This window comes from Pleurodeles waltl, chromosome 10 (genome assembly GCF_031143425.1).
Source record: "Pleurodeles waltl isolate 20211129_DDA chromosome 10, aPleWal1.hap1.20221129, whole genome shotgun sequence".
Lineage (NCBI taxonomy): Eukaryota > Metazoa > Chordata > Amphibia > Caudata > Salamandridae > Pleurodeles > Pleurodeles waltl.
In genome coordinates, this window is record NC_090449.1 from 44,288,299 (window position 1) to 44,299,951 (window position 11,653).

The window sequence follows — 11,653 nt, forward strand, 5'->3', positions numbered from 1 at the left end:
CTAGTGGAAAGGGCCCGCGGGTGTTCTGTGTAGTCCCTCATGATGATGGCCATGTCAACCAGCATTCCTGCAATGGAGACCATGGTGGTATTCAGGGCCTGCAATACTTTCTTGATCTTCTGGTGGTGCTCCTCCTGCAGCCGCTGGTTCTTCTGCATGATGTTTAACACCTGACCCATCTTGTCCTGGGATTGTTGGTAAGCCCCCAGGACATTAGTGAGTGCCTCCTGGGCAGTCGGTTCCCTGGGCCTGCCTTCCCTCTGGCGCACAGCTGTCCTCTGACCGTCCCTGGCCCCCTGTGCCTGTGTCCCCTGAACAATGTGCCTACTCACACTGACCACAGGAGCCTCATTGTCTTGCCTGTGAGATGTGGACTGGGGTTCCTGTACAGGTGGGCACACTACTGATTGACGTGTCCTGGGGACAGAGGTCTGGGGACGTTGGGTGGCTGCTTTGGTGTTGGATTCTGAGCGGGGAGGCTGTGTAGCGGACTGGGTGCGGGATGGGGCAGGGAGGTCATCCAGATCCAGTGCTCCATAGTTGCTTTTATCACTGGGGGCATCTTCTGGTAGGGGACTGGTTAGCCGTGGCACCTCCTCACTGCTGAGATTGGCTGAGGCACCTGTGGGGATGTAAGTGGTGTATTATGCTACATATCTGTGACATATTCTGTATCACTAGCTTCCCCTATATTATTGCTGTTGCCCTGCCACCTTTGGTTGTGTATGGTGGTGGATTGTGGGATTGTTAGTTCTCTATGCTGTGAATGCATTGGCGGTGGGTGTACATGCAGGACTGGAATAGTTGTGCATGCAGTGGGTATGGCATTCAGGGCTTGACATTTCATTTTGGTAATTGTGGTTGTGCACTGTGTGGGATGGAGTGGGGTGATGGGTGTCAGGGTGAGGAGTTATGGTGGCATGCAGGTATGGGGGGTGATAGGTAATAAATGATGACTCACCAGTGTCAAGTCATCCGGCTTCTCCAGTGAGTCCCTCCGGATGAAGGATTGCCAAGACTTGCTCCTCCCATACTGTCAGCTGTGGGGGAGGAGGTGGGGGTCCACTGCCAGTCCCCCTGATGGCGAACTGGTGCCTTGCTCCAATGGAACGCACCTTCCCCAGTAGGTCATTCCACTTCTTCCTTATGTCGTCCCTTGTGCGTGTATGTAGTCTCACAGTGTTCACAGTGTCTACGATCCTCCGCCTTAGCTCCATCTTCCTGGTAATGGATATCTGATGGACCTGTGCGCCAAACAGCTGTGGCTCTACCCTGACTATTTTCTCAACCATGACCCGCAACTCCTCATCCGTGAAACGGGGTGCCTTTGTGGGGACATGGGTGTTGTGTGGTGTGTGTACGTTGTGCAGAGGGTGATGTGTGATGTGGTGTGGTGTGTGGTACGTGTCATATGAATTGGTAGTTGTAAAATGTGTGTGCAGTTCTCTTTTGGATTAGCATCGCAAAGTGTATCCGCCTTATCGTGTTAGCAAAGGATTGTGGGTGATGTGGGTGTGTGCTTTACAGTGCTGTTGGTGGGTGTGTGTGGTGTGTGTATTTGTTTCAGGTGTGGGTTTTTTGTTCTGACCAATGTTGTATTGTTTTGTATTTAGGTGGCCATATCTGCCGCTGCAGTGTTCACTGCCAATGGTTTACCGCAGTTGAATGTCTGCTGTGGTAATTCATGGGTCATTATTTGGTTGGAGTAGTATTGGTGGCGTAACAGTATGGGTGGTAGCACTGACAGTTTATCATGTTCAGTGTGTCTGGTGGATTTGTGGTTGTGGCTGTTTTCTGTCAGTTTTGTATGTATGTGTCATAATCTGGCAGACAGGTGCCTCCGCAGCATTATGCTGGAGGCAGTCAGTGCGGCGGTATTCGGTATTTACTGCCAAGGTCACAATGAGGGCCATAGTGGACTTTACTAGGAAGTTACTGGTAAATCACACATTCCAATCATGGGGAGCTCAATGTTACCATGTTTTAGACATAGAGCACATGCACTTTAGCAGTGGTCAGAAGTAAAAAAAAAGTGCACAGAGTCCTGACCACAGCAAAAAGGAAGCTCAGCACACAGTCAAGCAGGAGGCCAGAAAGCAAAATGTCGGGGGAACCCATGCCAAAAGATGCCAGGTATAACATGTGTCACCCCCAGCCCCCTGGCACAAAGTGGGTAGAGCTACCCAACCCTTTGATATTTCTCTTCTCTAAGGTGGAAAAACCTAGAAAGACCATCAGCATTGGTGTGTTCTGTTCCAGGACCGTGCTCCACCGGAAGTTCATTCCCTGCAGGGAGATGGACCACCTCAACAGTTTACGATTCTCACTCCTCGTCTGCATCAGCTATCTGAGGGGCCTATGGTCGTTCGGAACCCAGAAGTGAGGAGTAGTTGAGGGAGGGAGCCCAGTGGTCATAGCCAACTGCTGTGGAGTGTGTGCCTAGGCCCCCTACAGAAGGCGCTCAGTTAGTCCTGGTGCAGCTTGGAGGGGGTCTGCTCTGCCCCGCCTGCTGTACCTCTTCCATCAAATCACCATCTTTCTGCCAGACATTTCTAGTCCCCTGCACCATATGACTTAGACCCCGTACCCCAGGGGTCGCTTAGCACGGCAGTCACAAAAGAGTAGAGGCGGAATAGATGCTCTGTGGTGTCCTTGGTGTTGATTTAACGGTAATCGTAACAAGGAGTACTAAGGAGTACTGAGGAGCAACAAGGAGAAATGAGAGGTAACAATTGGCATCAAGGGGCATCAAGGGGCACCATGGGGCTATGAGGTAATTTGGCACAGCTTAGCATACAATGCAAGCAGCAGGAGACTTAGTTAAGAGCTCAGCAGGATAACTTTTGTTAATACCAGGACAGTGCTGAAATACCACAGTTATTAAGATATTGGTTGGTACATGGGGCTTGTAGTGGTCTCAGCACATGAACATCGTAATTACATGTCCAATTGATTCAATCCATCTGAGTCAACCTAACTGGTTGGAAAATTAGATCAGTAATGTAAGACAGCAAGCACCACCAAAACTAGCTAAATGCATTAAATAAAAAGGGAACATATAATATTTTAAGGCAGAAAATGTGCTGAAACCCAATGAGACAAACCTCCTGATATTACCTGAAAAGATACACCGATGTCGTTTTCTGGGTAACAACGCCTTAGTTTATTTCAGTTCCAAAGATACAACCAACCCTGGCAAGATCTTAGTCCCAACTGCCAACAAGCAGCTTTAACATTCCAGCTTCTCCCCACATTGCTAAGCAACAACATGTCATCACATTCTAGTATGTCATCACATTCTAGTATCTAACACATCTCCCCCTTTTACCCCACAAAAGAAAATGATTAAAATTAACCTACCTATATAAATACATAAATAACCAACTCTATACGAAATAACTAATATGCAAAATACATTCTTTCAAACTAATTTCTCTACTATCCAACAGACCATCTTATGTTACATAATCCTTCAAATACAAGGGTCTATTCACCAGTCTCCTTCCCTTGCACACCTCACTGCTCATACCCATCTCTCTCCCCTTGCTATCATCCCTCAACTCCTTCCACTTCCGCAACTTTGCTTCATTACATTTCGTTGTTTTGCTCACATTCCACCTCTTACCATCCTCCAACTCCACACTATGTTCGTTTACTTTTACCACTAATTTAGGGATAGACCATTTAGACACACCTTTTTTTTTATTCCATACTCTAGTCCTCACCCAATCACCAATTTCCACTTTTCCCATCCTCCAACCCTCCTTGTTCCTTCCATCATACACCACTTGCCTCTCCCTCACTCGCTCCAACACATCCTCCTCGTTCACCTTTTCCCTTCCCGCTTTGCCCATCCAACCAGGTACAGCCTTGGTGCATGGCTTTCTACCTTTTAACAATACAAATGGGGTCTTCAACGTGAGAGAATGTGGCGTAGTTCGATAATTCCACAATAGATTCTTTATTTCCTTTTTCCAGTTCAGACCATTTTGCACTGACAATTGTATATTTTCACTTATCACTCTGTTGAATCTCTCCACTAGACCATTTTCCCTAGGATGGGCTACAGCAGTTCTAATGTGTCTTATTCCACATCTTTTCAAATACTCACCAAACTCATCAGATGTAAATTGTGGACCATTATCCGTCACCACCACTTCTGGATAACCTTCTCTCCTCCACACCTCTTCGCAAAATTCTATCACTGCACTTGACCTAACATCCCTTACAACACTCACCTCAGGCTACTTGGAATGATAATCAATCATTACCACAATAAAAACCTTGTCATTAGTATTCAGTAAAAAAGGACCACATATGTCCATTCCTACCTTCTGACAAGGTTTGTCTGGAAATGGAAATGGAATAACCGGTGTCTTCACACCCACATGGGATTTATCGCTACAGGCACACTCTACACAGTTCCTTACAAACCTCTCTACATCACGGTCCATTCCCGGCCACCAAAAGTCATCCCTTGCTTTCCTTTTCATTCCTGACATACCACCGTGACTTTCATGTAAAACTTCCAACAACCTCCCCCTCAGTTTACATGGAACAATTAGCCTGTCACCCCGTCTCAACAACCCACCCTGATTTGACAATTCTGACCATACACTCTTAAAATTTATCACCTGATTAGCACGATCTCCTAATTCGGACCAATGCATTCCCAAATATTCCTTCAGCAATTGTAACTCCTTATCTCCATTCACTGTCTCGCGCCAAAGTTCCTCACTGATTGCATCGGTCCCTACATCTCGGACACTTGCGACCATCCACTCTTCTTCTTCCTTCTCGACATGACTCTCAATAGGCAACCTGGATAAGCAATCCGCATTCACATTCTTTACCCCTGGTACATATTTAATAACAAAATCGTATTCCTGAAGACTGTACAGGGAGTGCAGAATTATTAGGCAAGTTGTATTTTTGAGGATTAATTTTATTATTGAACAACAACCATGTTCTCAATGAACCCAAAAAACTCATTAATATCAAAGCTGAATATTTTTGGAAGTAGTTTTTAGTTTGTTTTTAGTTTTAGCTTTGTTAGGGGGATATCTGTGTGTGCAGGTGACTATTACTGTGCATAATTATTAGGCAACTCAACAAAAAAAAATATATACCCATTTCAATTATTTATTATTACCAGTGAAACCAATATAACATCTCAACATTCACAAATATACATTTCTGACATTCAAAAACAAAACAAAAAAAATCAGTGACCAATATAGCCACCTTTCTTTGCAAGGACACTCAAAAGCCTGCCATCCATGGATTCTGTCAGTGTTTTGATCTGTTCACCATCAACATTGCGTGCAGCAGCAACCACAGCCTCCCAGACACTGTTCAGAGAGGTGTACTGTTTTCCCTCCTTGTAAATCTCACATTTGATGATGGACCACAGGTTCTCAATGGGGTTCAGATCAGGTGAACAAGGAGGCCATGTCATTAGATTTCCTTCTTTTATACCCTTTCTTGCCAGCCACGCTGTGGAGTACTTGGACGCGTGTGATGGAGCATTGTCCTGCATGAAAATCATGTTTTTCTTGAAGGATGCAGACTTCTTCCTGTACCACTGCTTGAAGAAGGTGTCTTCCAGGAACTGGCAGTAGGACTGGGAGTTGAGCTTGACTCCATCCTCAACCCGAAAAGGCCCCACAAGCTCATCTTTGATGATACCAGCCCAAACCAGTACTCCACCTCCACCTTGCTGGCATCTGAGTCGGACTGGAGCTCTCTGCCCTTTACCAATCCAGCCACGGGCCCATCCATCTGGCCCATCAAGACTCACTCTTATTTCATCAGTCCATAAAACCTTAGAAAAATCAGTCTTGAGATATTTCTTGGCCCAGTCTTGACGTTTCAGCTTGTGTGTCTTGTTCAGTGGTGGTCGTCTTTCAGCCTTTCTTACCTTGGCCATGTCTCTGAGTATTGCACACCTTGTGCTTTTGGGCACTCCAGTGATGTTGCAGCTCTGAAATATGGCCAAACTGGTGGCAAGTGGCATCGTGGCAGCTGCACGCTTGACTTTTCTCAGTTCATGGGCAGTTATTTTGCGCCTTGGTTTTTCCACACGCTTCTTGCGACCCTGTTGACTATTTTGAATGAAACGCTTGATTGTTCGATGATCACGCTTCAGAAGCTTTGCAATTTTAAGAGTGCTGCATCCCTCTGCAAGATATCTCACTATTTTTGACTTTTCTGAGCCTGTCAAGTCCTTCTTTTGACCCATTTTGCCAAAGGAAAGGAAGTTGCCTAATAATTATGCACACCTGATATAGGGTGTTGATGTCATTAGACCACACCCCTTCTCATTACAGAGATGCACATCACCTAATATGCTTAATTGGTAGTAGGCTTTCGAGCCTATACAGCTTGGAGTAAGACAACATGCATAAAGAGGATGATGTGGTCAAAATACTAATTTGCCTAATAATTCTGCACTCCCTGTACATCCATCTTGCTATTCTGGAAGATGCACGATTAGCACCCTTTGTTGTGAAAACATCAATCAGTGGTTTATGATCCGTTCGTAGTTCAAAGTTCCTTCCCCATACGTAGTTTTTAAAATACTTGACACCCCACCAACAAGCAAGGGCCTTTTTCTCAATGGCGGCGTATGTTATTTCAGCTCCCTTCAACGTTCTAGAAGCGAAGGCTATCACACGCTCTTTTCCCTTGTGTGACTGCATTAATACTGCACCCAGTCCATGCATACTAGCATCCGTAGACATAATGGTATGATCTTCTGCAACAAAAGGTTTTAGTTCAACCGCATTAATAATACAACGTTTTAAAATAGAAAACGCTTGATGGCATTCCTCCGACCATTCAAATTTCAGAATTTTTTTCATTATGGAAAGCAATGGTTGGGCCACATCAGCAAAATTTCTCACAAATTTGGCGTAATATTCTGCTAGACCCAAGAATGATTTTAGTTGATCCTTATTTGACGGAATTGGTGCTTTTTCAATTGCTTCCATTAAGTTCATTTTCGGCTTTATACCTCCTCCTGATACTGTGTGACCCAAATATTCGACAGACTTACATTCAAATTTGCACTTCTTCATTTCCACAGTTAGTCCAGCCTCTTCCAATATGGAACATACCTTTCTTACTAACATATCATGTTCCTCTACATTACCTGCCCATACCAACACATCATCTTGGAAGAATTTTACATTTTTAATTCCACCCAACAAACCTTGCATTACCCTTTGGAATACCGCTGAAGCGGATGCCAAACCAAAAGGCATGCGTAAATACCTAAATGCCCCTTCCGGAGTTATAAAGGACGTTAGATGTTTCGAATCAGGATGTAGCATGATTTGATGGTACGCATTGGACAAATCAATAGTGGAAAAAACCTCACCACCCAGAATACTTGACAACAGCTCGTTTATGTTAGGTATTGGGTGTCTATCTATCCAGATATTTTCATTTAGGTCTCTCAAATCCACACACATACGGATCTTACCATTAGGTTTGCGCGCCAAAACCACCGGACTCAGCCATTCCGAAGACTCTACCTCCTCTATCACCCCCATTTCCAACAGTCTCTTCAGCTCACTTTTCAGAGCTTCCTTCAGCACTACCGGAACACTTCTCACTTTGTGCACCTTAGGTACAGCCCCTTCCTTCAATATGATTTTATGTTGGAATCTTTTCAAACACCCCAATTTCTCACTAAATAACCTGGGAAATTCTGACTTCCATCTAACTTGGTCCTTAACTTCACCCTCCACCAGTAACACTTGTTCTTCTGTGTTAGGATTCAGTATAATCCCTAAAGCTCTCTGTTCACTCTAGCCTAACAAACATCTTCCACTTTCAACCACATAAATGTCACTAGAGATCTTATTTTCCTTGAACTGAATTTCTCCTTTGAAATAACCTAATATTGGTATTCTGTTTCCTCCATAACCTATCAGACTTACATTGGATTTGGATAACTCCATCTCACCCATTCTTATCCACGTTTCTTTATTCACCAAGGTATGTGGGGAACATGAATCCGCCCACATTTTCACTGGTATTCCATTCAGTCCCACTACACATTTTGGAGGTTTATACTCATCGTTACCAATCATCCACACATCACTAAATCTAGATGTGTTTTCTGATACTACATCTTGAATCATTAGTACCTCAACTTGTTCACCACACTCACCAACATCTGAAGAACTTTCCTCACATAAATAGTTAACATTTTTCTTGTTACCTACTTTCTTCTGTGTACATACTTTAGAAAAATGCCCTATCCTATTACATTTGAAACATTTGCTGTTCTTGGCTGGACAATTCATCGAGAAAGCTAAATGCTTTCCACTGCCACACCTGTAACATTTTTTTCCATCCTTCAATTTATCGCTTCCACTCTTAATTTTATCCACCTCTTGAACATTCATACTGTTTTCATCTACGCCATTTTTTCCTAATTCTTTGATATATTTAGATGTCGCTTCTATGCGCCTTGCTGCCGACAATGCTTCATCTAACGATGGATCTTTAAGAGATAACAATTTTTCTTGAATTTTTCTGTCCTTGGTATGACATATTAATTGATCACGTATTATTTCTTCATGTAAATCTTTAAATTTACATGTATTGGCTAATGTCCGTAATGCACACACATACTGATCTAGCGATTCGTTTGGAAATTGGATTCTTGAAAAGAATTTATGCCATTCTACAACAATACTAAATTTCCTACAATAGTGATCTTCAAGAGCTGTCATAGTTCTTGCGTACACATCGTCACTCTCATCTTCCTTGTCTGAAACATCCCTATTAGTTACTGTCTCTTCATTACTAGGTAATGCTTTCAATACTTTCCTTCCTTCAACACCTAAATTATGTTTGAGCAAAGCCAACTTCCTTTTATCTGTAAATATAGCCCCACCCAAAGCTTCCAGATATGTCTCGAATGCTTCACGCCAATCCTCCCAAGGCATGCATGGTTCACCTGGCATACTTAAAAATACCGGAGGTGGTACTATTGATTGCATGTTTCCTTGTTCTCTCACAGTTGACTTACAGTCTTCTCGTTTTACCTTTCCTTGTTATTATCCCCTTCTTGCTACAGCTGTACAATTTTCCAAATGTTTTATGCAAACAACAAAAATGTTCTTTCTTTTTTTCTATTTTTTTTTTCCAAGAGAAGATTTTCCAAGGTGAAATATCGAAATTAATTGTCCAAAATAGGATTATATACCGTCCCAAAGTCACTCACAAGTTCACAATGGTCTTAACCAGGCGTGGATTTCTCCTTTTTTTTTTTTCTTATTAACACCTTCACTTAATACGTGCGCGTTGACACATGGATCCGATCCGCTGCGCTATGCGCTCCCGATCAAGTTTACACGTTGCCAAGGAGATGCTGCCAAGGAAACGCTCGATATCCGCGTGCTTCGTCAGCGCACGTTATACAAAAAATTTGATCCACGCGCTCACACACAGCCGCGCCACTCAACGGCTGCTGAATTGAAGGCAAATAAACAATATATTTACCTAATGTGCTTCACCCTCGTAAACACTGGGTATGACTCGGTTATGTAAACAAATATACTCGCATTCCTTTTCAGCACATCGGTGCTCCCACGCCTCCAACAAAATGTGCTAAAGACCTCTTCAGCTCTTCAGCGCTGCCGCGCCCAATTTTCCAAATGTACACACGATAACAAGCGTCAGTCCAGTCAGCGCTCGATCCTATACACTTCCAAAAACGTGTCACAGACCTCTTCGACACCTCTGCGCTGCCGTGTTAGATGACAACAATGTTCCACGCTGATCTTTATATTGCCAGGGTTGGTACGCTGTATACATCTAGTGATCCCATCCTCGTCGCCACTGAAAAGATACACCGATGTCGTTTTCTGGGTAACAACGCCTTAGTTTGTTTCAGTTCCAAAGATACAACCAACCCTGGCAAGATCTTAGTCCCAACTGCCAACAAGCAGCTTTAACATTCCAGCTTCTCCCCACATTGCTAAGCAACAACATGTCATCACATTCTAGTATGTCATCACATTCTAGTATCTAACATTACCAACACAAAAATATTTCAGCAATGGGTCCATCAATCAAAACTTTACCTTTCTCAAGGACCGGGCGGCAGCTATTCACTCAACAACCTAAAAGGCTACCAGCCTCCCATCACCCCTCACACCACAAATTATGGGCCCATGCCCAGTTTCATTGCAGGGACCCCATAGGGTTACAGGTATAGATTTAATTGCAACCATCTTGCCATCTAACAAAAACCTCATTGCGCCTTTGCTAAAAACAATTTAAGTACAAACCCAGGTACACACCCCATGTAGCCCATATTCAACTCTAATAGGCAGCCCTTTACATAGTTCACCAGTACTAAGTTTAGGCTCGACAGTGGGCATCTGCCACATTCACCAATGGGAGGTAGATAACTCTTGGCTACACTCCATTTCATTCTCGAACAACGGCGTTTTGATTAAGACAATGAAAGTTAAAACGATTAACCTGGATCTTACTCCCAACACTCGACAGCAACCAGCAATCGCATTGTCAAGCACTGCCCCACAGAGAGTTCAAGTAGAGCCCCATATATTACTGACTGCATTTCACCAAAAGATCTATAGGAATACGTGTCAGATTTAGTTAAAATATTCACTCCTCCTCGTGCTTACTTACATTTAAGTGGGGGAAGGCGATCCCTTCTGCCGTCACAAGATCAACAATTACATGGGTCTAACAGAGAAAACTTGGAGAGTTTATGAAAATTTTATAGCCAATTAGTAGTCATCATTCAAACATCAATCCAGGTGCTAAATATGAAGTCAGATAAGTTGGATATTCAAATTGATCTTATGAATGTAATGGCATTGCATTTTGTGGACAGAAGCGCTAAACGGGAAAAATTAACAGACTTAATAGCACAGGTCCAAGGCAGCAACCCTTCTCTTCAATTTTCCTGCTCATGTGGCCTGAATATTGCTAAATTAAATACTTTACCTGCAATTTTAGCATGTTTCATCAACCAAAGAAAATTATCCACATTCAACAAAGTCATCAGTGGTAATAAAACTCAAGAGCGGACCATACAAATCCAAATGCCAACAGTCAACCGACAACTTCCATCAGAAATCAATTAATTTCAAACGGTTATCCCCCAAAATTCCAATGACATAGTTCAGACTGAAACTGGTTACCAATTAATACTGTTGACCACAACGCACCCAATGCTGAATGGCAAACTAAGCCTCAGAGGAAGTGAGCCAGGAAGGCCAGGAATGATTCTCTGCACCTGACTAAGGAAGCACTAACAAGAGTATACCCAATTTTCACGGCAAAGGATAAAAGAAAAACAACTCCCATTATACTTAGTCAAGCAGAATCCTACATGGGGATAGGATTGGCAGAAGACTCCTTGGTTATAATTGAACAGCACAAAGAGGTGAAATTGCTTCCAACAATTCCAACAGAGGCTGCAATTTCTTGTGCAGCTATTGTCTACCAAAAAGAAATTTGGAGTGACCCCAGCAATCAAGATTCACACCTCTCATGAGAGCCACAGAGTTTCAAGCAAACTGTGTTGGTACATAAGAAAAACAGGCCGAAAGCTCTAGAAAACCCTAAAAATCATGTGGCTTTACAGAGCTCCCACAAA